This window comes from Malus domestica, chromosome 10 (genome assembly GCF_042453785.1).
Source record: "Malus domestica chromosome 10, GDT2T_hap1".
NCBI classification, from domain to species: Eukaryota; Viridiplantae; Streptophyta; class Magnoliopsida; order Rosales; family Rosaceae; genus Malus; species Malus domestica.
The window spans coordinates 10,371,915-10,399,309 of NC_091670.1; the positions used below are offsets into that span (position 1 = coordinate 10,371,915).

General features: G+C 40.4%; 1 long non-coding RNA gene across 1 annotated transcript; it reads left to right on the forward strand.

Annotated features, from left to right (window-relative positions):
* The first annotated feature begins 14,769 nt into the window (after positions 1-14,769).
* On the forward strand, positions 14,770-16,008 carry LOC139188785 (uncharacterized). The gene is made up of 4 exons (XR_011572074.1): positions 14,770-15,031; positions 15,115-15,212; positions 15,296-15,393; positions 15,569-16,008. It is a non-coding gene; the product is annotated as an uncharacterized lncRNA (long non-coding RNA).
* Positions 16,009-27,395: the final 11,387 nt, after the last annotated feature.

The following is a 27,395-nucleotide window of genomic DNA, read 5'->3' on the forward strand; positions in this document are numbered from 1 at the left end:
TCCTCCTCCACCACAAACCCAGCTGCATCTTCCTCGACCTCAACGCTGGGGAGTTCGCGGCGGTTCCTCTTCATCGATTTTTTTTTTGCAAAAATAGGAATTAAAAATGTTAATTAGGAAAAAAATAAATAATTAGTTGGAAGGGATCGATGCAGGAGGAGTTGTGGTTGTGATTGCCTTGGCAGCGCCAACAGCTTCGGCCCACCACTAGCTCATGATCTTGGATTTGGAATTCTCTGAGAAATTGTAAATTACTTTCACAAATTTTTTGATTGGATTTCTAACTTGGAGTCATCGATTTACAACATTTCTGCGCCATATACCCAGAAAACAAAATCTCAATCTGCAGGACAAAAAGATCTTTGCTTATTTGCTGTTAGGTTTGAAAATCTTAGTGAGATAGAGATTTTGGGAAACTTTTGTTTTGTTGGGGTTTGCTAGATCAACAAAATAAAGATTGAAAGTCTTTTCAAAACGGGTAATGGGGAAGAAGACCAGGGAAGAAGAAGATGAACAGTTCATCTTCTTATTTTTCTCTTTTATTTTTTAAGTTTTAATTATATAAAAATAAAAATTATTTTTATTATTAAATATTTTAAATCTACATAGAAATATTTAATTAGATTTATGAGACCTACTTAGATTTTAGATTGGTGCTTTTGACGTAGTTTTCAACTGATGATTATTTATTCAAAAAACTGATGCTTCAGTTCATTTTACCATTTAATCATACCCTTAAATTGAATATGAACAAGTTAAAAAAAACCGTTCCTTTTCGTTCCACGTTTAAACATTGTACCAAACAACAGGCGGAACAAGGGTAAATTAGTCATTTAAACTTTTGGTTCTGTACCGTCATACACTTACCAAACGCAGAACGGAACAATTGTCCCATTCCGTCCTGCGCGTACCAAACATAAGGTTTCGTTTCATCCCATTCCGTCCCGTTCCGTCTCGTCCCGTCTGCATACCAAACGGTAAGAATAAGAAAAATCATGGCCATAAGAGCATTTCCACCCATTGTCTTTGGGCAAGGCCAAGGGCGGGTTCCAGCGGTCCAAATCCAAGAGGGCAAGTGGTGGGCCAAGCCATGCTACCCAACTACCCATGCAATTTAATCTTGGCCTTACGCCAGTAGGCATGGCTGATGTTAGTCACGTTTGGTTTTTTTATTGTGTCTAGCGTGTGTATTACACACGCAAGGGAGGAGAGTGGGCTGACAACATCTGTTGTCGTGGGGCCTGTTGCAGTAGCTCTAACAGAAGAGCCTAACGACTTTATGACGCAGCCTAATGATAATTGTTGGATTTCCAACGACTTGATGATCTAGACCGTTGGATTTTCAATGGTAAAAAATAATTAAAAAACTCGTTCTGCCATGTGGCACGTTCTGGTACGTTGGATTCAACAATAAGAAAAATAAAAACACTAGGATTAATTCAATCAGTAAAAATAAGAAAAAAAGGAATATTTATAATTTTTTTTATTTTATAAATGCCCAACCATCTTATTCATTCGCTTTTATTTTTAATTAAGGGTAAATTACATAAAACTACCTCAACTATGGGTCAAACCACAATCTCATACCTTATATTTCAAACATTGTAATGTCATACCTTAACTTATGAATTCGTTACAATGTCAGACCTCCGTTAAAATTTCTGTCAATTTGGCTGTGAACTGCTGATGTGACAGGTAAAGGACCCACTCACTCACCAACTGGAATTAAAAATAAAAAATTATTAAATTATTAATTTTTTATTAAATGTAAAATTAATTTAAAAAAAAAAAAACACTATCTCCTTCCTATTGGTCCCCTTCATTTCCTCATCTTCATCCTCCTATTTCCTAACCCAAATCCTAGTTGTAGAACCCATTTCTTCTTCCGAGCCCAAACCCCTAAGCAACAGTAGCAACTTGAATACGATTTCCAAAATTTCCTCCTCGACGACGCTGCGCTAGCAAGCGGTGGATCCTATGTCAACCTGTTTGGACCCAAAATGTTATTTTGGGCCGAGCTCAAAAATATTCTTGGCCCAATGGTTTTTATTTAAAGTCTTGTCATGGGCTGGCCCTGTCGAGGTTGGCTGAATCCTGCTACAAAAAGGATTATTTCGGATAAAGGTGAAGTAGTCGAATCCTGGTATAATAAGGAATCTCAAAGCTAAAGTACTAGGGATTAAGAGATGAACCAGGTTTGTTAGAAGGTTTGGTTTAAAGTCCTATGAAGATTAGGATTGGTCGAAGTTTGATCGGACTGGGTTGAGGAGTCCTAATCTGAGTATATCTTTAGTTTGGCCAGAAGCAGGCTTGATGCTATAAATACAAGACACCGCGCAAATTCTCGCTCTCTCCAATTCACACACAAACTGCCCTGTGCAAACTCTCGCTCTACGCGAAACCTCTCAACAACCTTGACATTTTTATTTTCTTTTTCCCGCCGACACATATTCAGTTTGGATAAACAACACTGTGAAGGCAACTGGCGACATCTTCAGTTTCGATAAACATCACTGGAGCCGTAGAATCAGCTGATCAGGGAGCACCTTTAGTTTGGATAAACAACACTATTTCTCAGCCGATTGATTACCTATCTAAGTCTCGGTCGACAAGGATTTTCGAGTCCTTAGTAGAGGTCATCTCATCAGCCTTCTCAGCGAAGTGAGGTGTTACCAAGTTATTACATTCGGCACATTGAAAACCGAATTTGATATTGAACTTCTCAAAACTAGCAGCCTTGTCTTCAGGCTCTAGAACCTGAAGGCTGAGACATGTTCCTTCCTTGGCCGCAGTCGCAAGATCAAGAAGTCAGTAGCGCACCCAACGCAACATCAACACATTTTACTCATCGGTTGAGCTCGGCCGTCGAGTTGGCACGCCCCGCACACAACTGAATAACGTAGTTAGCTTATTAATTACTCGGCCTGTACGCCACGTAGGCTTGATAGTTTTTAGGGTCAACATTTTAGCACGCCCAGTGGGACCTAGTGTTAAAGGGAGGATAATAGAGGATTGATATGTTCAATGATGACATACTTGGAATTCGTCGTCTGATAAGGCCTTTGGGCCAAAGAAATATTTGAAGATTCCTTCGGCCGAGTGAGCAGAAAGAGGGAGGGAAGCCAGTTCCAGGTCCATTGCCTTAGAAGGGTTGAAGCTTGAGACCTCTGACTGCAATGTCGAGAAATATACCTGCAACTAGAGTTAGAAGACCTAGAGCTGGCCGTTTTGATGGGGGTCGATCTTCTTCACAGAAGTATCTGCTAAACACCAATTGAGATTAGCAAGGATGGCCGGGCTGAGAGCCAAGACATGACTGCTGGCCAGGGTTTCGACAACTGACATGTTCGATTTGACATAGAAAATATACTTGTTGTACCAATAGAATAAGAAGGCCTTATGTTCCCCCTTCTTGAGAGCTTCATTTTTTAAGCCGGCGAAGTGGGTAATCAGGGTGTTATAGTTAAAGAAGTTCTTGTGCAGCTTCTACGCGTCTTCTTTCGACGACCTTTGATCTCCTTGCATCAAGGCTTCTACGGAGCGATCTTCGAAGATGGTTTTCAAGTCCAGGTTGAATTTGTACCTGGAGAGTGCAATATCGATTGGGAGGCTTGTTGGAGAAGTGCCAAGTATGGTCGTGATGTCTAACACCGTTGGACTAGGGAGGTCGAAGGGAATAACCATCATGTTGGCCGAGCACCAAAAGCTTATAGTAGCCATCACAAGTTTTCGGTCCAAATTCATCTCTATGGTTGAGAGTTTGATGGCATAAAAAGTGCCAAGAGACATCCATTTGTCTCCAAAGTAGTTGAGGGCCAGACACCTTGAGGTTTAGCCGATTCCCATTTTGACCAATCGTACCTTTGGAACAAGGGTTTCAAGCAGTGTGCCTTCTGCATTTTGATGATAGTTTATGGTAGGGCTGGTTCGGGTCGGGATCCTGAATAGAAACCTCTAACCCGAATCCCAAACTAAAACATTTCAGAATGGGATTTTATATCCCAAAACTGAACCGAAACTATTCATTTCCCGAAAGTGTTTCAGGATTTTCAGGTCACTTTAGGAAAACTTTACTATGGTCTACTTCATTCTACAAAATTTTTGTTTTAGATATTCCTCAAGTCGTTTGAATATTGGTGAGAATGCTCCTGCAATTAACATAGAACCATATCTTATACATTTTCTATTGCAAAACATTTGGAGAGAAGATACTTTGACAAAACACATAGAACCATATCCTGCATGTAGGTCCTGCACTTACCTACCATAATTTGAAACCCACAGTCTTTAAACCCTCACACATTCGACAAAATACTTAGAAATCAAGTTAATCAACATGAAATTTGACCTTAAACACTAATGAACAAAACCTCAGTGAAAATCAGAAACCCTTACCTGGATTTTGGGACTCGATTGGTGTCGAATTTGAGTCTTATTTCCTGCGTCTGCGTGAGTCGATGGAAGACGATGAGTGGCGTGGATTCGATGGAGGAGCGGAGCGGCGGGAGCAAGAGTGGTAGGAATGTGGGTGAGACTGTGAGAGTGTCTGAGTGTAAGTAAGACTGAGAGAAACTGAGAGAGTGAGTGAGAGTGACTGAGAGAGAGTCTGAGAGACCTAACAAATGAACTAACTCAATGGACGGTTGGATTAGATCTTAACAAATCCAACGATTCAAGTAATTTCTAATTAAAAATTAAAAATAAATAAATAATATATATATATATATATATATATATATATATATATATATAATATTTGGTTCGGTTTGGGATTACCGAACGCTTTCAAAGCTGTGGCCAAATCCTAAACCGAAACTTTCAGGATAGGTTCAGTTTCGTGTACTGAATTTTTCGGGAAATTCAGTTCGGGCATTTTTCATTCAAATTTCTAGACGAGTTTGGGATGGTTCGAGATTTTCAGGAAAAAAATTCACCCTTAGTTTATGGGACATCATCCTTGAAAAGTGGGCCGAGAGTTTGATGGAGAACGTTTGGTTCATCCTTGAATCGGATGGTTTTGATGGTATTCCCATCAGTGATGCTTTAGCACTTGTTGCATTCCTCGACGAACTTAGTAATAAATTTATTGGCAGCCATTGAGGGTGAAGGTTTTCTGGGATTGAAAATATGGTTTCTTTTCTGAGTTTGAAGGCAATTGGTAGGAGATTCGAGAATTTTGAGAGCGTAAAATTCGAATGAAGGAGAGTTGAGTATTTATAGGCATTTTGGGAGGAAGATCAACAATTTAGTTTTAAAAATGCGGGATAAAATCAATCGGAGGATTTTGTAATCATGATGAATATTCAAAGAATCCAGGTGAAGAAACTGAAGAACTCGTGGATTGAGGATGCACATTTGCATATGACGGCGAATTTAATGGCAAAGAGACGTTTTGATGGTTGCACATTTCGAATGTCATTATTAAATGCAGACGAGTAAGCTGAGAAATTGCCACATGGCGGAGCATCTGACAAAATTAAGATTGTGCAATCATGCTTCATAAATGCACTTGAGTGGATAAAATATTCGAGCCCTTTCGTTGTCTTTCAAAGATATACTAAGGGCTTGATTTCACTTCTTCAAGGTTGAGACTAGGCCAGAAGTTTTAGGCCGAAGACCTCAGAAGCGAGGGGACAGTGTTTGGACCCAAAATGTTATTTTGGGCCGAGCTCAAAAATATTCTTGGCCCAATGGTGTATATTTAAAGTCTTGCATTGGGCCGGCCCTGTCGAGGTTGGCCAAATCCTGCTACAAAGAGGATTATTTTGGATAAAGGTGAACTAGTCAAATCCTGGTATAATAAGGAGTCTCAAAGCTAAAGTACTAGGGATTGGGAGATGAACTTGGTTTGTTTGAAGGTTTGGTTCAGAGTCCTATGGAGATTAAGATCGGTCCAAGTTTAATCGGATTGGGTTTAGGAGTCCTAATCCGAGTATATCTCTAGTTTGGCCAGAAGCAGGCTCGTTGCTATAAATACAAGACATCGTGAAAATTCTCGCTTTCCCCAATTCAACACACAAACTGCCTTGCGCAAACTCTCGCTCTACGTCAAAGCTTTCAACAACCTTGAGATTTTTATTTTCTTTTTCCCGTCGACACATCTTTAGTTTGGATAAACAGCATTGTGAAGGTAACTGATGACATCTTTAATTTGGATAAACAGTATTGGAGCCGTAGAATCAGCCGATCAAGGAGCACCTTTAGTTTGGATAAACAGCATTGCTTCTCGGCCGACTGATTACCTATCCAAGTCTCGGTCTATAAGGATTTTCGAGTCCTTGTTTGTATAGGTCATCTCATCAGCCTTCTTGGTAAAGTAAGGTCTTACTAGGTTACTACATTCAGCACATTTAAAGCTAAATCTGAAATTGAATTTCGCAAAACTAGCAACCTTGTCTTCAGGCTCTAGAACCCGAAGGTTGAGACGTGTTCCTTCCTCGGTCGCAGTTGTAAGATCAAGAAGTCAATAGTGCGCTTAAGACAACATCAACACATTTCACTCCCCGCCCGAGCTCGGTTGACGAGTTGGCATGCCCCGTACACAACCGAAGGACGTAGTTAGTTTATTAATTACTCGGCCTGCGTGCCATGTAGGCTTAGTAATTTTTAGGGTCAACACAACCTTACAAGGTCGTCCATCTCAAGCTCCGATCTTCTCCTCGCATAAAACCCTTTAAATTTGGAATCTTAGCAACCAGCCATTATTTTCCACCAAATTGGCATTCTCGATAACGCCTGGCAGAGGCGATTACCTCTTGGTCGTCTTTGCTCCCAGAGATTTGGGGTTTAGATTATCGGATAAGGGCCCATTTGGGATTAACGGTGATAATCAGTTTGTGGGTATTGAATTTGATACTGAAATTGAATGGAGATAGGAAAAGGAGATGAGAATGAAGGGACGAACAATAAGGAGGGAGAGTTTTTTTTTCTCCTTAATTAAATATTTTTCAAATACAAAATTAATAATTTTTTATTCCAGTTGACAAAGGAGTGGACTCCACTCCTACCACTTCATCATTTAACAGCCAAATTGACAAAAAATTTAACGAATGTCTGACATTGCAACGAATACATAAGTTAAGGTATGACATTGTAATGTTTAAAACATGAGGAATGCGAATGTAGTTCTCCCTAAAGTTGAGGTAGTTTTGTGTAATTTACCCTTTGATTAATTAGCTTGTTGTAATGCTATGTTTTGCTTTGTATTTGAAATTAAATTATTGGAGTTAAATAAGGAATTTTATTTTTAAAGAACAAAGATACAAAGTTCACACTAAAACACACTTACAAGGAATAAAAATATATATTTGTTATTAGTAATCGCCTTTACGCTTACCCAACGGATGGAGTTACACAAAGACAATTACTTTTGAGAGCGACAATTACATGTTATTACCCTTGCCCTCCTCCAACGGGTGGAATGGCTCTAAGGGCTGCTATCCAATAAATATGTTTGATCATACACATTTCTGCGTAACCTCATAAAGTTTGTACCATAATTGAACCATCTCTCCATCCATAATCTGATTGATGGCAAGTTATGCTATTTTCTAGTGAAACATTACCATGAATATTTGTCCACATGTCTTGCACCACTCTTTATAAGATGTAAGGACACCGTGATCATTGTGATGGGCATATGGTTCCCGTGTGTTGAATATTGGACATTTCCTTTAGAATAAGAAGCAAAAAAGGAAAATATATTGTCACGTTTGAGCTAACTATGTATATTTATGATTTTGTTCGTACTATTACTTAGAGTGATTATGATGGTGTTTAGTGGAGACATATATTAACCACACCTAATAGGAAAATGACATGTGCACAATATGCTCAATGTGATGGTTTTACTCTTGACGTCGTGGGTAGACAACAACATTACCTAAAGGGAATAAGACGTCATATGCCTAAGGATTATGAAATTTTATGCCCACTAATTGACCATGGGCTTTCCCACCTGCCCATAATACGACGTACCATAGGGACATAACCAGTTCAGTGATGGCAAAGCACCGACTCTCCAAAGTGTGCCCTTGAGTATCCAATGCATATGCGTTTACCAACATGGACCTTTAAGACTACTAGCTAGCAGGATTGCAGAGACTAACTTGCATCATTAATGACTGCCTAGTATGCTCTGTAACCTCCCCTCCCAACTGCATGCTAGGTTTTTTTTTTCCTATAAATAATCAGGTCAAACAGACAAAATGGTAATCGTCACTTACTACTCAGAACTCTCCAAAGTTCTATTTTTCTCTCCACTACTTTTCTGACTTACGCATTAGAGGCCTTTTGGCAAATACCCTCCCCATTTTTTCTGGATGTTAGGCTAACATTGTTTCTTCTCTTGTAAGTGAAATTTTGTCAAATCAGCCATGTACGAAATTTGCATCCATAATTGGTGCTTGCATTATGAAAAAAATTGAGTAATACTCAATGCGTGCTTGGATATCTGAGTGAAGAAAGTAAATTCCAAAATCTTTCTTTAGTGTTCTTCTTTCTTCGTTCATTGTTAATCATCGATCACGGCCCCAAACGTGAATGCATCATTTTCATCAATCATAGCCCCCCGCAAACTTTTTATCCGATGACTATGTCGCCACGAATTGGGATTATCGTAACTTCATCGAGGCCTGAAATCATCACCACGGTTGTGGTTGCGACGCCGTGCCATAGCCACGCCCGTGGAGCAACAGTAACAGTAGCAAAGTCAGCAGGCGGGGCGGTGCGGCCCTACCATGTTCTGCTAACTCTCGCCGAATAGCCACCGCCAGTCGGCAGCCACCCTACCGAAATGTTGGCATTGGTTCAGCCGCCTCCTATTGAATGACGCTAAACACACAACACCCCATCCCCTACCCTTCCCTCCCTCGATGGCAGTCCCAATTTGAATCAATTCCGCAGCTCGAGCTGGTTAATCAACTATATTCATAATTGTATTCTATTTTACAATATAGAATACTAGATTTTAATCCTTAAATAAGATGAAGCTTAGAAAAATGTACAAGATTAAAAATTGATTTTAGTCCCTAGACTCTATTTAATGCCAACATATGTATTCAATGTCTCTCTTTTTTATTTATATTTTTATGGTGTTCATAAATTAAATTTTATGAAAATATTATAAGTTTTAATTCTCATTATGGTAGGCATCTTATATAATAAAATATTTTCGTAGAGATTTTTCGGACACTTATGTTTTTGCATTTTTTCTTATGTGTCACTAATTCATTGCAATATATTTAGGTACGAACATTTTGGTAAACTAGGTTAGTATAATATGTTTAGGTACGGACATTTTGATACACTAGTTTAATATAATATATTTATGAGTAAACTGTCGATTTGCCCCCTAAACTTTTACCTAGCTTTCGATTTCCTCCCTGAACTTTTCGATTGGAAAATTAAGGACTCAAACTAATTTTTTAGCCAATTTGCCCCTACCGTTAGTTTTTCAAACATTCCATCCATATTTCTGTTAAGTGAGACCATGTGCACAACATGTGAGGGTAGTTAAGTCATTTCACTCTTAAAAATGATTAAAAAACTGAAAATAATTTTTTTTTAAAAAACTTTCCCTCTATTTTTTTCCCTCTAATTTGTATCCTCAATTTTATTTTTCACTCACTCCTATGCATGAGAAATGACATACGATGTTATTGTCTTCAAAAGTATCTAAGTTAGTCTTTTTCTTGAAGCATGTACTACCATTTTTATTTTCTCTAACAAATTAATAATTTGACAAATGCTCATGGTGTTAAATGTGCAAGAATGCAGTTGAAATATCCATCATTTGATTCTAGGTTGAGTTGTGCACTTTCTTCTCTTTTGTAGTAATTAATTTATTATTTGAAAACATTGTACTTTGAGGAGGCAAGCAAAGCTTTGTGGAACTGTGTGGGTATGATATGCTTTTTTTTTTTTTTTTTTTTTGTGATTTGGTTGGATACTATTGCTAGAAAATTGGAGGAATAGTTAGGATTAGTGCAGTTAGCCGATCTTTGGAGTTTTGATGTTGGTGATTGGAGTAGTTTTTTTCTTTGACTTGTTGTAGTTTTTACTAAATGGCGGACATGTTAACTGTTGGAAACTATTTTTTTAACTCTTCTAACTCTTCTACTAGTAAAGTCTTAATGTCTCTAAAATGAAGCGCAACACGTAACATGCTTATATTAATGCACTGCTTTGGAGACAATAACACCATGAGCATTTTGTCAAATTATTAATTTCTTAAAGAAAATAAAACCATATGTCATTTCTCATGCATAGGAATAAGTGAAAAATAAAATTGAGAATAGGAATTAGAGGGAAAAAATAGAGGGAAAGTTAAAAAAAAAAATATATTTTCAGTTTTTTAATCATTTTTAAGAGTGAAATGACTTAACTACCCTCACATGTTGTGCACATGGTCTCACTTAACAGAAATATGGATGGAATGTTTGAAAAACTAACGGTAGGGGGCAAATTGGCTAAAAAAATTAGTTTGAGTCCTTAATTTTCCAATCGAAAAGTTCAAGGGGAAATCGAAAACTAGGTGAAAGTTTAGGGGGCAAATCGACAGTTTACTCATATATTTATATACCAACATTTCGTTACGTTAGTTTAGTATCATATATTTTGGTACGGAATTTTTGGTACACTTATATTTTTGCATATTTTCTTATGTGCCACTAATTCACTACAATATATTTAGATATGGACATTTCGGTACACTGATTAGTAAAATATATTATGATATAGACGTTTAAGTACACTAATTAGATGAAGTTAAATAAAATTTGTTGATGCACAAAATCAGCGAAGACTTTGGTACAACAGAAAGTGTCAGGTTTTGTGACCTTCGCTTGGTTGCTTGGTTGCTTCAGTCACTAGTGAGGATAAGTACGTAAATGAATAGAGACAGAGAAGCAAACACAGGATGTACGTGGTTCACCCAGATTGGCTACGTCCACGGAGTAGAGGAGTTCTTATTAGTAGTGAAGGGCTTACACAAGTACAAAGGATCAAGCTCTCAATTTAGTGAGTTCTTGTGAATGATTTAACACAAAATGGCATTAGGCAATATTGTGGGGGAATGACCCCTATTTATAGAAAAACTTGTAGCTTTGTCACATTGACATGTGTCATGTTATGATTGGTTCTTGATGTCGACACGTGCTGCGCTCTGATTGGCTTCTAATCTTGACACGTGTCGAGTAGTGATTGGCCTCCTGGTCGGAGGGGAACTCTTCTGGGTCCTTGACAATATAGCGTTGGCCGGTGCTCGGTAGTTTCGGGATTGGTCAAGTATGGTACAAACAGTGCTCCCCTAAGTTCCCGAGTGAGGGAAACTCCTCGGTTGGGGACTTGCAAGATCTAATCCCTTGAGTAATCACGAAACTTCTAAGTACCGAAGTGTGGTCTGATCTTCATATGCCCTTCTCTGGAAGTACCTTTCCTCCATCCGGGAATGGTGTACTTAGCTGATGTTGACGCACAAGGTAATGTATCAATTTCACTTGAAGCTTAGTTGTAGTTTCGGGCTTAGTCAAGTGTGATACAAACCCTATAGTAGGAGTCCCCCAAGTCGCCGAGCTAGGAGATCTGCCGAAAGAGGTGACAGACAAGGTAAGCAGTCAAACTTCCAAGTAAGCAACCCAGGATCAGAGGTTTGACTTTGGCTTCCGGTTGATTGTTCTCCTTCTCCTTGTCTCTCATTCAACTGCCAGGATAAGGAGAAGCAAATGGATAAGAGATGATATGAGATACTTTTGCTTTTGAAGAAGTAACTTTCCACAGACTTATTCTTGAACTGTGCTGGAGGGTTTTCTGGTGCCCTTCAGAGTATAAGGCCGACTCAAAAATTTGAGGGTCAAAACAAGTCCATCAAATCTAGAGTACGTTCGACCTTGATGATATGGGATACTTTTGCTGTTGACGGAATAATGAATGTGGTATGGAAAGGTGTCGTGCTGTAGTGATCTGTTTCAGCCCACCGTTGAACCTTCTGCTTCAATCTTTTGCATGGCAGAAGTGGTGTGCAACCTTTGCATTTAAATGGTCCTTCAGAACATTCCTTCGTAGTGACTCATCCCCGCTTGGCAGCTTCAGTGTAAAGAGCCAATATCCGATCAACTGTCATGAGGTATTTGCCGGTGGAATTCGTGACCTTGACAGCAGTTGAGGATGAGTACTCGAGAGCAATGCTAAGTAAGCAACCAGGCAAAGGCTCCAGGCAGTCAGTTCCAAATTGGAGGTTTGATTTCAGGTTCCGACTGACTGCTCTCTTTCTCCTTGTCCTGCAGGTGTGGACAAGGACAAAGACAAAGATAGGGAGAAAGCATGATATGGGATACTCTTGCTTTCGACCCTGATGATATGAGATACTCTTGTTCTTGGTGTGGCTTATTTGCTGAGGTATTATCGGGGGGAAATAAAGCTGAGTATTTCGAGAGGTTATGTTGAGGGTGCCTTTTCGAATGCGAGAAAGGGTTGAGCATTTTTGCAGGTTTGCCTGTCCGTTGAGGAGGGAGGTCAATGTATATAGGGATTTCCCAATAACAAGTAGTAATGCTATTCCTTTACCCTTCTTGGTCACAACAATGTAGTGGGAGCTGCCAGCTTCACGTGTTTTAATTTTGTCAGAGCACTTTGAAAAAATGGTATGTGGTATCTGGAAAGCTGATGTTACGTGTGAAGATTACAGACAAGCTTTATCTAAGGAAATCTGGCTCTCGAAGTTCTGAGAGTTGTGCCTCTTCGGTTTTCGAACAAGCAATCCCATCGAGGATCTGACTCTCGAGATTCGGAAAGCGGTGCTACTCCGGTTTTTTAGAAAGTAATTATGTTGGGAGTCTTTTCTCGAATGTGAGTAAAGGTTGGACGTTCTTGCCAACCTGTCTTGCCGCAAAACCCGGAGGTCGACACACATAGGGACTTTCCAGTTGTCAAGCAGTGGTGCTGTTCCTTTACCCTTATGGGTAATAGTAGGGTAGCTGGAACTTCGAAATTCTCGTGCCTAAACTTTGTCAGAGATCTTTGACAAAGTTATATGTGGTACCCGAGGAGTTGATGGTGCATATGGAGAGCGGTGATTGAACAGTAAGATTCACGTGCTTTCTACTTCACCAGAAATCTTCGACAGATTGCCCGTAATTTCCGCAAAGCTGAGTGTGCATGTGACAGGTGCTGACGAGGCTGAAAAAGCAGGTGCTTCTTCGATTTCTGAGATCGGCCCTCGTGGTCTCTGAGCAGCCCAGCTTTTGAGAAAGCAAACGCCTCTTCGATTTCTGAGATCGGCCCTCGTGGTCTCTGAGCAGCCCAGCTTTTGAGAAAGCAAACGCCTCTTCGATTTATGAAGCTCCGTCGAGTGCAGATTTTTATAGAGGCTGGCATTAAGTTCCACAGCACACTTGAATCTCTACCAGTAGAAGCTCATTTCTTGCATTTCTAAGATCTTGATTTGTCTGACCTCTTCCTTCTTCAACACATTTGAAAATGTCTGGACCCTCCGACCGTCGTTTTGACTTGAACCTTGGAGAAGAGACAGCCACGCCTTCTCCAGACAACATATGGCGCCCATCCTTCATATCCCTTACTGGTCCTCTTACCGTTGGGGATTCTGTGATGAAGAATGATATGACCGCTGCAGTGGTGGCCAGGAACCTTCTCACTCCCAAAGATAATAGACTACTTTCCAAACGGTCTGATGAGTTGGCTGTTAAGGACTCTCTGGCTCTTAGTGTTCAGTGTGCAGGTTCTGTGTTTAATATGGCCCAACGCCTATTTGCTAGAACCCGCCAAGTTGAATCATTGGCTGCTGAAGTGATGAGTCTCAAACAGGAGATTAGAGGGCTCAAGCATGAGAATAAGCAGTTGCACCGGCTCGCCCATGACTATGCTACAAACATGAAGAGGAAGCTTGACCAGATGAAGGAATCTGATGGTACGGTTTTACTTGATCATCAGCGGTTTGTGGGTTTGTTCCAAAGGCATTTATTGCCTTCGTCCTCTAGGGTTGTACCTGGTAATGAAGCTTCAAATGATGAACCTCCAATGGCTCCTCCTTCTGGGGTTTTGTCAAGTACTGAGGCTCCGGATAACCACCCTCCGGTGCTTTCTCTTTCTGGGGCTCTACCGACTGCTGAGACTTCCCCTAAGTAACCTTTGTGAAGGCTCCCTTTTGTTTGTTTATTTTGACTCATGTATATGTACATATTTGTGGCTTATCGAAAATATTAATAAATAAGCTTTGCTTCATTTCAACATATTGTGTTAAATACACCAAAGCCTTCTTCATAAAGTTCTTTGAATTTTTGCTTTTGTTGAAACCTGTATTGTTGAAGCTTTGTGAGTGAAGCATGTAGTTTGAGGTAGTGTTCCCTTAATTTCCCGAGTGAGGAAAACTTCTCGGTTGGAGACTTGAAAAATCCAAGTCACTGAGTGGTTGTGAGACTGCCGAGTATCAACGTGCAGTAGCATATGGTGGGAGTCCCCCAAGTCTTCAGGCGAAGAGAGTTGCCGAATGAGGTGTCTCGCGTGTTACTAATTTGTCAAAGTAACGAATCCTTGTTTCGATGTCACACATTCGTATATGCTTTATCTAAAAATATTTCCAACTTTTGTGTGTTTGATGCTGCATGCTATTGACTAGACAAGATCAAGTGCAATTAGTAGCTTTTCTCTCTTTTTCATCTTTTCTTTGGTGGAATTGCTTTTCGTTTCCACTAATCAGCCTGAGTGGATGCAAGATAACACCATCTCTATAGCTCAGATTGCAAAGTCGTCTTCATGAAAGTTTTTCCTTATCTTGTGAACTACAACATATCCAAATTTGAGATCCATCGGAGTAGTACAACTTCAGAAATTCAAGTATGATGAGTAACTGTTCATCAATGTTCTGTTAATCCGTCAGACTTGTTGTGAGCTTCGAAACTCCATTTTCTCTTGTTCAGATCAACATACTTTCTTCATCGAAGTTGTTCCTTAACTTGTGAACTACAACATATCCAAATTTGAGGTCCCTCGGAGCAGTATAACTCCAGAAATCCAGGTATGATGAGTGACTGTTTATCATTTGTCTGTCAACCCGTCAGATTTGTTGTGAGCTTTGAAACTCTATTTTCTCTTGCTCAGATCAGCATGCTTTCTTCATTGAAGTTGTTCCTCAGCTTGTGAACTACAACATATCCAAATTTGAGATCCCTCGGAGCAGTATAACTCCAGAAATCCAGGTATGATGAATGACTGGTTATTATTTTTCTGTCAACCCGTCAGATTTGTTGGGAGCTTCGAAACTCCATTTTCTCTTGTTCAGATCGGTATGCTTTCTTCATTGAAGTTGTTCCTCAGCTCGTGAACTACAACATATCCAAATTTGAGATCCCGCGGAGCAGTATAACTCCAGAAATCCAGGTATGATGAATGACTGGTTATTATTTTTCTGTCAACCCGTCAGATTTGTTGTGAGCTTCGAAACTCCATTTTCTATTGTTCAGATCGGCATGCTTTCTTCAGTGAAGTTGTTCCTCATCGACTCTTTCATAACATATCAAAAATTCAGGATGAACTAACGGTTAAATATTTCCAGATCTTCGAAACATCACAACAGCTTCGAAATCTGCAAGAAGCCGACTATCATGTTTGGAGCTTCAACACTTTAATTTCCGTCGCTCAAACAGAAACGATTCCTTCTTGAAAGTTGTTCATATGCTCAAAAACTATATGGTTTCCAAAATTCAGCTCCATTGGAGAAGAGCAGAGGTTGCAGAAATTTGATAGATGAAAGGAGGCGGAAGAGGGAGAGAAAGAAAAAGTCTCTTGGGTTGGATTTCTATTTTGGGGCAGATTCCAATTTTTGTAGCACCTTCATTATTGATGAATTGCTTGTACTTTTGTCCATTATGAAACTTGGGACTTTGGCTTGTTGTTGGATCTATTATAATATGTTTGGGAACATATATAAGTGAATAAATAAGAAGGAAAATTTTGGGCCCTTGTGGGTGTAAAACAAAAAATGTTTATGTTTAACCAAGTGTTTTTGTACAAGTTCAAGGGCATCTTGGGTTTTGTGAACAAAATTTGTTTATTTGGAGCAAGGTTTTGTGTTGAAGCTTTGTAGGTGAAGCTTTGGTGTTGAAGCTTTCTAGGTGAAGTTTTGATGGTGAAGCTTTGTAGATGAAGCTTTCTGGGTGAAGCTTTGATGGTGAAGCTTTGTAGATGAAGCTTTGTAGATGAAGCTTTCGAGGTGAAGCTTTGATGGTGAAGCTTTGTAGATGAAAGTATGTAGAGGGAGCTTTCTAGGTGAAGATTTTTTAGGTGAAGCTTTGTAGGTGAAGCTTTTTTAAGTGAAGCTTTTCGGGTGAAGTTTTTTTTTTTGGGTGAAGCTTTGTGGGTGAAGCTTTTTAGGTGAAGCTTTGTGGGTGAAGCTTTGGAGGTGAAGCTTTTCGGGTGAAGCTTTGGAGGTGAAGCTTTTCGGGTGAAGCTTTTTGGCTGAAGCTTTTTAGGTGAAGCTTTGTGGGTGAAGCTTTGGAGGTGAAGCTTTTCGGGTGAAGCTTGTTGGATGAAGCTGTTTTTTTTTTTTTTTTTTTTTTTTTGGGCGCTTGACACGGTCTTCATTTGCTTGTTTTGTAGTGACTGTGGAAGACGGATTGCTTTCTGATTGAGAAGGGTTCTGGCATCGCTTGCTATGAATGTAAAAGAGTGAGGGCTGAGTTGGCTAAATTACCTCTTTATTGAATTCATTGCCAAATGGCTTTCATTACATAGGATGCCGAACGGCTATAGCTCAACACTTGTACATCGTGAGTCTATTTGTAGTAGTACTTCAAGTGATCAGCGTTCCATGGATGGCCAAGGGTCTTGCCATCAGAGCTTCTAAGTGTGTAAGAGCCAGGGCGACTGATGCCAATGACTTCATACGGTCCATCCCAGTTTGGACTAAGTGTGCCTTCACTCGGGACTCTGTCGCAGAGTAATCTTTTCTTTAAGACCCAATCTCCTATTTTGAAAGAACGAGGCTTGACCCTAGAGTCATAATAGTTGGAGATGCGCTGCTTGTAGGCGACATTCCTCAAGTGAGCTTGGTTTCTGTGTTCCTCGACTAAATCCAAGTTGAGGGTGAGTTGTTTGTCATTTTCACTTTGAATGTAGTTCTGGACTCGGAATGTTGCTTGCTCGAGCTCAACAGGGACAACCGCCTCTGTGCCAAAGGCAAGTGAGAATGGAGTTTCTCCTGTTGAAGTCCGATATGAAGTGCGATATGACCAAAGAACTTGGGGTACAAATTCTGGCCAACAACCTTTAGCTTTGTCCAGGCTGGTTTTCAAAGTGCGCTTGATTATTTTGTTGATGGCCTCAACTTGTCCATTAGACTAGGGATGAGCTGGAGAGGCAAAGCATAAGTTGATGTTGAACTTAGAGCAGAACAACCTGAACTTCTTGTTGTCAAACTGTCGCCCATTGTCAGTGACTATCGCATTGGGAATGCCGAATCTACAAAGGATGTTCTTCCACACGAAGTCTTCTATCTTTGCCTCAGTAATGGTTGCCAAGGGTTCTACTTCGGCCCACTTTGTGAAGTAGTCCACTGCAACGACTGCGTAACAGACTTTGCCCTTCCCTGCCGGCATTGGGCCGATCAAATCAAGTCCCCACTGGGCGAAGGGCCAAGGGCTGATCATAGGAGTAAGAGGCTCTGGAGGGGAATGAGGAATAGTTGCATATCGTTGACATTTGTCACATGAGCGGGATACTTTGATGGCATCCTGGTGGAGTGTTGGCCAGTAATATCCTTGGCGAAAAGTCTTGTGTGCTAGGGACCGAGATCCAGCATGATCTCCACAGACTCCCTCATGTATTTCCCGAAGGACGATTTCCGCCTCGGCAGGCGTAAGACACCTTAAGTATGGCAGGCTAAAACCTCGCTATTGTGGCGATACCCTTGACGCGGGTTTGACCCACTGCATTAACTGCCTGGGGGCGAGCGCTATTGTGGCGATACCCTTGGTTATCGGGATAGTGTCCCTTACTCTTTTTACTGAAAGGAGAGTGGTGAGCATGGAAATCCTTCCTCTTGCCTTGAAATTGATATGTCTGTTGATTCGGCGAAGCATTATGCAAGGCATGGGGAGGTGCCACTGTTGTTTGGAAAGTCGAGGTCTTCTCATTTAGGTGAGTCTGGCTTCCACCTCCCACTTGTTGATAAATGATGGTTGTAGGGGGTTTCTCCTGATATGTCTTTGCCTCGGCGGAGGCATGGTTATAAGCCTGCGCCATCACCTCAGAGTAAGTCTTCCAAGTATTGGCATTGATCATGTATTTAAAGAAACAATCACGTAGGCCTGCCGTGAAGGCTTTGAGGGCAGTCTTGTCGTCTGCCTCGGCACACCGGGAGTATTCATGGCTGAAGCGGCCAGCATACATACGTAATGACTCGTCTGGCTTCTGGCGGATAGTGTACAGGTCATCTGCAGAGTGCAAGCGATCGGTTTGGAAAATGTGTTGGGAAACAAATAGTTTCATCAATTCCTCAAATGAGTCTACCGTCTCAGGTGTAAGACGACAATACCAATTTAGAGCTCCGCCAGAGAGGGTGGAGGGGAAGAGAAGACATCGCTCTTCGTCGGTGTGCATCCGGTATGCCATGGTGGACTCAAAGAGGTTAAGGTGCTCAATCGGGTCCTCTTTTCCAGTATAAAGTTGCAAGCCAAGCTTCTGCTTTGTCTTTGCTTGAAGGGGGGTGTTGAGGATCCTCCTTGTAAGAGGGCCAGGCCTGGGTTGGTTCCAGTCAGGTATTTCAGCCTGACGTTCAGCCTTCAACTTGTTTACTTCCTCAAGAAGTTGTAGGACAAGGGGGTCCTGAGCGGAGTTATGTGCCACTGGAGCTTTCTTTCGTAAATCTCCATCTCCTCTTGGAATTAGGAAGGTTTGATCAAGGGCATGTGATTTTTCCCTGGACTCGCTGTACTGGCTTCCAGGGTATGTCTGTCGGAACACCTCTGAGTCCCCTGTACCCTCATGTCTCTCTAGGACTTGTTGCCCCTTCCCCAAATTGGTGGCCGACTTGGGCCGTGGTAGGGGACCGAGTCTCTCAGAAATCCTTGGGTCATTAATCTTTGAGCTTATATGGATGGAATTCTCTCGACGTTGCTTCAGGAAATCCCGACAATCGCGAAAGACGGCTTTCGATCCTTCTGCCCCTTCAGCAAAGAGGTGTCTCCCTCCACTTCTCATGGTTCGGGTCGAAGCAACTGGGTTAAGAGAAGCCTCATGTTGATTATCAAGTCGAGGGGTAATCTGTTCCCTATCAGGGATATCTATGTCGAATGCATGTGACCCTCCATGTTGGAGGGCACCCAGTTGATGGTTGACTTCCACGGGGGCAACAAGCTCGCGTGTCTGAGCTTGCCTAGCTTCGTGGAGTGTCTCGAAGAGCTTCTCATATTGCTCCTGGAGGACCTCATTCCTCATTGCTATCTTGTTGTTCTGAGCTTCCAACTCATCGACTTTAGCTTGAAGAAGAACTCGTTTTCCTTCCTTCTTTCGTTGTTTCGCACTATGTGCAAGGGGGGTGTCATTCTGTGTGCTGTGGCTTCCTTCGCTTCCCATGCTGGAGAGGGATGCCTGATCAAAAGAAAGTGTACGAATGATAGAAACCAGCTTGACACAGCTGAAGAGAGTAGGAATAAGTGTCGTTTCCCACAGACGGCGCCAAATGTTGATGCACAAAATCAGCGAAGACTTTGGTACAACAGAAAGTGTCAGGTTTTGTGACCTTCGCTTGGTTGCTTGGTTGCTTCAGTCACTAGTGAGGATAAGTACGTAAATGAATAGAGACAGAGAAGCAAACACAGGATGTACGTGGTTCACCCAGATTGGCTACGTCCACGGAGTAGAGGAGTTCTTATTAGTAGTGAAGGGCTTACACAAGTACAAAGGATCAAGCTCTCAATTTAGTGAGTTCTTGTGAATGATTTAACACAAAATGGCATTAGGCAATATTGTGGGGGAATGACCCCTATTTATAGAAAAACTTGTAGCTTTGTCACATTGACATGTGTCATGTTATGATTGGTTCTTGATGTCGACACGTGCTGCGCTCTGATTGGCTTCTAATCTTGACACGTGTCGAGTAGTGATTGGCCTCCTGGTCGGAGGGGAACTCTTCTGGGTCCTTGACAGTATAGCGTTGGCCGGTGCTCGGTAGTTTCGGGATTGGTCAAGTATGGTACAAACAAAATTAATGAATTAAAATGTGTATAATGATAAATTTAAAATTTAATGTAATGACATTACATAAGATATCTATTAAATATTAAAACAAAAATATAATAAAATTTTAAATTAAATATACAATAAAGAACTAAAATTAATATCCCATTTAACATTAGGTTTTTATTAAATGTTGATCTTCTTCAAAGATTAAAGTTGAAAAACCCATTTACAATATCAGAGATAAAATACACCAAATTGCTCAAGCATTAATTACATGCATATCTTTTTTAGCTCAGATGAGGAATAAGCAAGAATCGCATGCATATGAATGTGAAACAACAGTTGGACCACATCGCTTTCTTCTTTTATTTCTGTATTGCTGGCTTTGCCATTGTTTTGTTAATTCTCTTATTTAGTTTTAACCAAATCTCTTGTTTCTTTCATTTATTCGCTAATGATGTGCACTTATTCTCTTATTACCCCTCACTTCACTCACACTTAAAATATACAATGATAGTTTTTCTCTCTCTATTTCAAATTTCGTAATTTACACAGCTCATAGTTTAGTCCACTACTAATCATATCAATATTGTGTTAACTTAACCAATTGCACAGTCTGACAAGTATTGAAATTTATCACAAAAAATTTGAATGCATTAATTAAAAATAGAATAAATCAATCTAAATTATAATTAATCCAGTAATATTTTCGATATGAGAATATATTCTCCAACAATAACATTACTTTGAAAAATTTCTCCATACAAAGAGCTATATATTTTTCCTTGCAGTGATATCTGGCGCATGCAAATAGAATGCATGCCAAGCACTAAGAATCCAAGTGCATATATAAATTAATCACTGTAAACGTGGTAGCTTCAGAATCTCTATGTTTCCAAATGATCGATCAATCACATAAAACTCATAGTGTACGTGGGTATGATGTGAGAGCATAAATTAATTAATACAAGCTAACAAACACCCACGTTCTACAAAAGTAATTTAAGATTTGATTAGTTGTGAAAAATATATCCTAATCATTACTAATTATTGTTTTGTACATCTGCCCACCAAAAAGTATATATAGATCCCATATCACATCGCTACAGCTGTGTGAACAACTAGACAATGAGTGTCCTCAAAGTTCCGTGAGTCATTCATTGATCATATACATCTATTTAAATCTCGGATCTGAACAAGGCCACCATTGTTAGGAAACCCTACATGTTCAATGAGTTAATCCATTGAACACATAACGGTTTCTAACAAGAGTGATAACGCTTACCACCAAATAAGGGTGGTGAGCAAATCAAAACTCTTATATTATCAGTGATAATCTATAAGTTTACACCCTTGGATAAATTGATTTCCATTAAGGTTGAGTGTTAAGAGATTAAAATTTTATTTTAGTTCTGTATATATCTACACTACACGCATGCCACACATAAATTTAGAATTCTCTACAATCTCACAATTCTCAAATAACAACTTCAATACTTTATTTTTCTCCATAAGGAGGTATTTATAAGATTATATAGGAGCAATGCAAGGAAATAAATCTAAACAATCATTTGTCAACAAGACAAGGAAACTAGACCAAATCAAATCATATCAAAACCCTAATTAAATCATACAAAATCACTAATTAAATCAAATCCTAAAATACTTTCCTTTTTATTTTCCAACACTCCTCAAACTCATGATGTGAAATCATGACTAATGCCTCTTTTTGAATGCCCAGCTGGAACTAGCGCCAATCTTTTCGAAAGCTCAGCAATTCAGAATTAGTCAAAACTAACGCCTCTTTTCAAATGCCCAGCTAGAACTAGCGCCAATCATTTCAAAAAGCCAACTAGAATAAACGTCTCTTTTCGAAAGCCCGATGAACAAATCATAATCCTCGGAACTAATGTCTCTTTTGAAAGCCCAATTGTAATTAACACTAATCTTTTCGAAAACCCAAATGTAACTAACGTCTTTTTTCAAAAGCTTGATAAATAAGTCTTTTGATATGATGGAACTAACGCCTCTTTTCAAAAGTTCAGTTGGAACAAAAGCTAAACTTTTCGAAAGCCCAACTGAAACTAACGCCTCTTTTTGAAAGCCCCAATCACCAAATCTTTTTATTTTTCTTCAATTTTTTGTTTCATCCTTCTTGTTTTTTTTTTCTTCCTCAAACTCATAATCAAACTAAATTAAAAAAAAAAAAAAAACAAAACCCAAAAGCCTTCATGATAGGAAACGTATCCTACCTTAACAAAACTTTTTTTTCTTTCTTCTAATCTCTTTCCTCTAAGGCATTGAAACCACACACTTTTCTTCTCTTTATTCTTCTTCATGGCAGTGGAAATTTATCTTCATCTAACAATCGTAGACAATCTTTACTCTCAGGTTCATGGCCTGTGGGTGCACGAAGAAAATTAGATATGTGCACCCACATGGAAGCACTAACAGCAAAATTCAACCAAGACTCAAACTCTGCTCTGATATCAAGTTGAAAATAAAGGGTTTAGTGTAAATTTAGAATTCTCTACAACCTCACAATTCTCAAATAACAAGTGCAACACTTTATTCTTAGAGGTATTTAAAAGATTACATAGGAGCAATGCAAGAAAATAAATCTAAACAATCCTTTGTCAACAAGTCAAGGAAACCTAGACCAAATCAAATCATATCAAAACCCTAATTAAATCATATAAAATCACTAATAAATCAAATCCTAGAATACTTTCCTTTTTATTTTCCAACACTTCCGCCAATTTAGTCACTCCAACACAGAGCATATGAGATTTTATCGAAAGATCCCGACATTAATTAGTATGTGGTCTAGTAACATAAGCATCAACGTACTCTTAAAATCTTGGAGGGAAGCAAAGTTTGTTTCAATGGCAATGAAGCTTTGAGAAAAGTGAAAATGGAGACACTCCCAAACCTAATGTTACAGCCAACGGTGAGAGAAATGATGTGTTTGGAAATAACACAAGTGACGTAGCCGACAACAGTTGAACTTGTTATGTCTAGAGAGAGAGCGGTCATGGTTGGGAGTTTGCGGAGCAGAGATGCCTTGCGTTTAGGGCCAGAGATGGTGGAGGGAGGGAGAGGGCAAGAACGGTCGACGAATTTTTAGAGATCATGGCATACAAGAAAATGTTTAATTTGACGGAGTCAAATAAGATACATCAGTCTCACTGAAATTGACAAAATGAGAAGAATTAAGACCCAAAAGGGAAAAGAGGGACATGGAACCCATTATGGTGGAAGATGAGAGGCGCTTGTGAATGCAAATTTCTACTTTTTTCTTCTTGGGATAAAATTGCACCTACAAAATAATTAACACATTTGGTCAAGGCCAAGAGCCTCATGCGCCCACGATGATTTTTTTTTTTGGGGGGAGAGGGGGAGCTTTGGCTGAAGAACATCCGATGCCAAAGTTAGAATTTGAAGGAAAATTGTTTAGAGAATTTGGAGAATTTTGTAAGAATGTTGAACTTGGACTTTAGAGAGAATGAGGGGCTATATATATAGGGGAATGGCCAGCCCTATTAGGAGAATGGGGACTGGCCATATGTGGTATTTTTTGGTTTTAATTGTTATCAATTAGCTAACTAATGAATTAATTGAGTAATAAATCAATTAATTAGCCAATTAATATAATTTGAAAGAAATCATTTGGGAGTTACCTTGTGGGGAAGATTTGATGAGGATGGATGAAATAGGTTTTGAATAATACCTATTTTGACCACTTTTGACCTTGATTGAGGGATGATTGTTCACTGCTTGCGTGTAGAAATCCCGGTGTGCCTCAAGGGTAATCTTGTCATTTTTGCCAAGGAGGTGGCAAGAATTGTGGTAGTCGAAGCTTACTTCTCGGCCGAGAAAGTCAAGAAGTTGGAATCTAAGCTTACTGCTTTGAAAAGGTCTAATATTTATGCCCCTACTTCTCTGCAGCTTGAGACCACTCGCCAAGAGATCATGGATTTGAAGACTAGGCTTGACGTGATCCAAGTAAAGTATGTAAGTGCAGAGAAAGAGATTGGGTGTTACATACCTTAGATTCAAGACCTTAAGTGTGCTGTCTCTGACTTCTGCTCTGCTGTTTACGCAAAGGATGAAAAACTGATCACTGCTTACAACCAAGTGATCCACTTCTAGAAGGTTGTTAATAGGCTTGAGCCTTAAGTGTTGGAACTCCAAGGTGCTTTAAAGATCAACGACAGTCTGAAGAAAGAAGTGGAGGAGCAACAACAGGTCTGTGCTTGTTTGCTCAAGGATAATGAGCAATTGAAGGGTGAGAAGGCTGGGTTTGAGGCTTCGCTTACTTAGAGTCGAGCCAATTTCTACAAGCTGGGTTATGTAGACCATTTCTTTAGGCGGCCATCTGACCTTGAGTTTTCTGGTAAAGACTTCGAGACCTTATCTATTTCTCCGGAAGACTTACTCACCTTCACTTTTGAGTCTTCCATTGGTGAAGTAGTCGGACTAGTTGGTGCCTAGGCTGGGGCAGCTGGGGGTGAAGCACCAGATGGTGTCCCTGCTGAGAGCGTCACAGCTGCTGAAGGTGTGGTGACCGAGTAGTTGTGGAATGTTCAAACTGTTGAAGAGTAGTCTTCTAGGTAGCCTTTATGATTTTCTTTGTTTTCCTTGTTACTTTTGCATTACTTGAATTCTTCGATCGTTTTCTAGTCGTTTATCCATTTTGCTAGAAAATTTAATAAACTTGCTTCTTTTGCCTTTCTCCATCTTTACTTCTTTTGTTCATGCCCTAACCTTTAGACTTTATAGACCAGTGGTAGGTGTGCTACTTTTCTATAAGCAGACAAGCCCGCGTAGCCTATGCAGCCATAGGTGTTGGTGTAGAACTTTTCAAAGTTGTTAGCCATAGGGTTGGCAACTGGATACCTTACTTACAAAAGCAAACAAGTCCGTGTAACCACTAGGCTGTTAACTTTGACTTTCTCCAATTTCATAGGCTGTATAGCAAGTATCACAACACTTTAGGACTTAGTGTATGTCGTTCCATGCTTGGTAGTGGTGAAGCTTATCTACTACGTAGCATGTCGGCAACTGATAAAGCTTCGTATATGCACGATAGCTTGTTTAACCTTTCACAAGAATGTGCAATTGTATAAGTCTAGCGCGACTTTATTGCTCAAAGGGCAAGCCGTACCCAGTCTTTCGAAAATCGTAGGCTACCTTAGTACACTCGGTAGCAACTTTAGAGTTCCAGGGTTGCTATCCATAGGGCGTACTGAGTTATGTGCCTCTTCCGTCTCTAGGGCTCGGTTCCCCACGGACTAGGCCAAGAGACCCAAAATCCTTCAGTTAGCTAAGCCTTGAAAAAGACCATTATTCTAAGAATCCCGGCTCAAGCCATTATGCATCTAGTTATACTAAGGTAGCCTGACTCATCCAAGTCTGGATATTCGGAGTGTAGAGTTTATCCTCTCGCTTTGGAAAGCATACCCATGTGGGTGTCGGGGAATTGGTTTACCCTCTCGTACTAGAGAACATAGTTGGTTCCTCGAGGGGTGCAATTCCTGCGATGAGTCTTTAAGAAGGGCACGGTCTTCTCTTGAAGTGCAAGAGTGATCAATTGTTGTAGACATGTAGTCGAGCCAAGTTGTGAATTACTTATGAATTCCTCATTGAAAAACGAGTGAAATGAATGAAAACTCAGCTGTAAGGTAGATAATGCATAACAACTAGATAATCCTTGACTTACGAGGTGGTGCCCGTTGAGCTGCTTAAGTTTTTCGAGCTTTGATGTAATAGGTGGTCACTTATGGCACTTCCTTAGAATGTAGGCGCTCCGTTGCTTTTTGATCTCTTTGTCATTCATGGTGGAGAGAGTGTAATTACCCTTGCCGCCTACTATGCTGATCTTGTACGGACCTTCCCAAATGGGATCCATCTTTTTGGATCATTCTCTACGGGTAGTGATGAAGGCTTTTCTTAGGACTAGATCTCTGGGTTGAAACTGCTGGATCTTGGCCTTTTTGTTGTAGCTGGAGAGGAATTACTGTTGGTATGCTACAATGCGGGTGATGGTCTGCTCGGGCTTCTCCTCTGCTAGATCTAAGCTTGTGGCCATCTTCTTATTGTTTAGCTCAATTCTTGGTAGTAGAATGCTGATACTTGGCACGATGACATTAGGATGAATGATTGCTTCTGAACCAAATGCCAAAGAGAAAGGAGTTTCACCGGTTGCTCGTCTTTTGGTGGTACAATATGTCCATAGACATCCGAGGAGTTCGTTTGGCCATTTTCCCTTCTTGTCGATGAGGGATTTCTTGAGGTAGTCGAGGATCGTCTTGTTGGATGCTTCGGTCTGCCCATTGCCTTGAGGATATCTTAGCATGGACATATGCTGCTTGATGTCATACTTTTGGAAGAACTTCACCAAATCTTTGCCCACAAATTACGGGCTATTATCGGTGATGATGGATTGAGGGATGCCAAATCGGCAAATGATATTCCTCCATATGAAGCGCTTTATGTCCGTCTGAGTCGTGGTTATCATAGGCTCTGCTTTTACCCATTTGGTGAAGTAATCAGGTTCCACGATCATCATGCCTTTGCCCTCAGTAGCGGGTGACATTGGCCCTACCAGGTCAATTGCCGACTGTATGAACGGGTAAGGACATATATGTGGGTGTAGTTCGCTGGCAAGCAGTGCTAGTACCGGCTTGTAGCGTTGGCAGCGGTTGCACTTTTGTACTAATTCCTTAGCATCTTAATGTATGGTAAGTCAGTAGTAGCATACGTTAAGAGCCTTCTGCGCTTATGATCGACCTCCGGAGTGATTTCCATAAACGTCTTCGTGGATTGAGCTTAGAACCTTTAGGTCGTTAGGAAGCGCTAGGCAGCAAAGATATGGTCCATTGTAGGATCTTCGGACAAGAATGTCGTTGCACATGTAGTAGCGTGCTGCCTTTATTTGGAGCTTTCTAGACTCCAACCTTTCTGTGGGAAGTGTGTCATTGACCAGGTAGTCTACAATAGAACTTTGCCAGTTGGGAGTTATACTAACCTGACACTTCGGCTGCTGGCTCCACCTTTATGCTTGGCTTGTCTTGATACTCCACCAGAATAGAGCGTTTGAGTTGGTGGTCAAGGGCAGAGCCTAGGTCGGCTAGCACGTTCGCGTGGGCTTTGTCTGCCCGCAGAACTTGAGTGAGAGTGTAAGTCTGAAATGCCTTAAG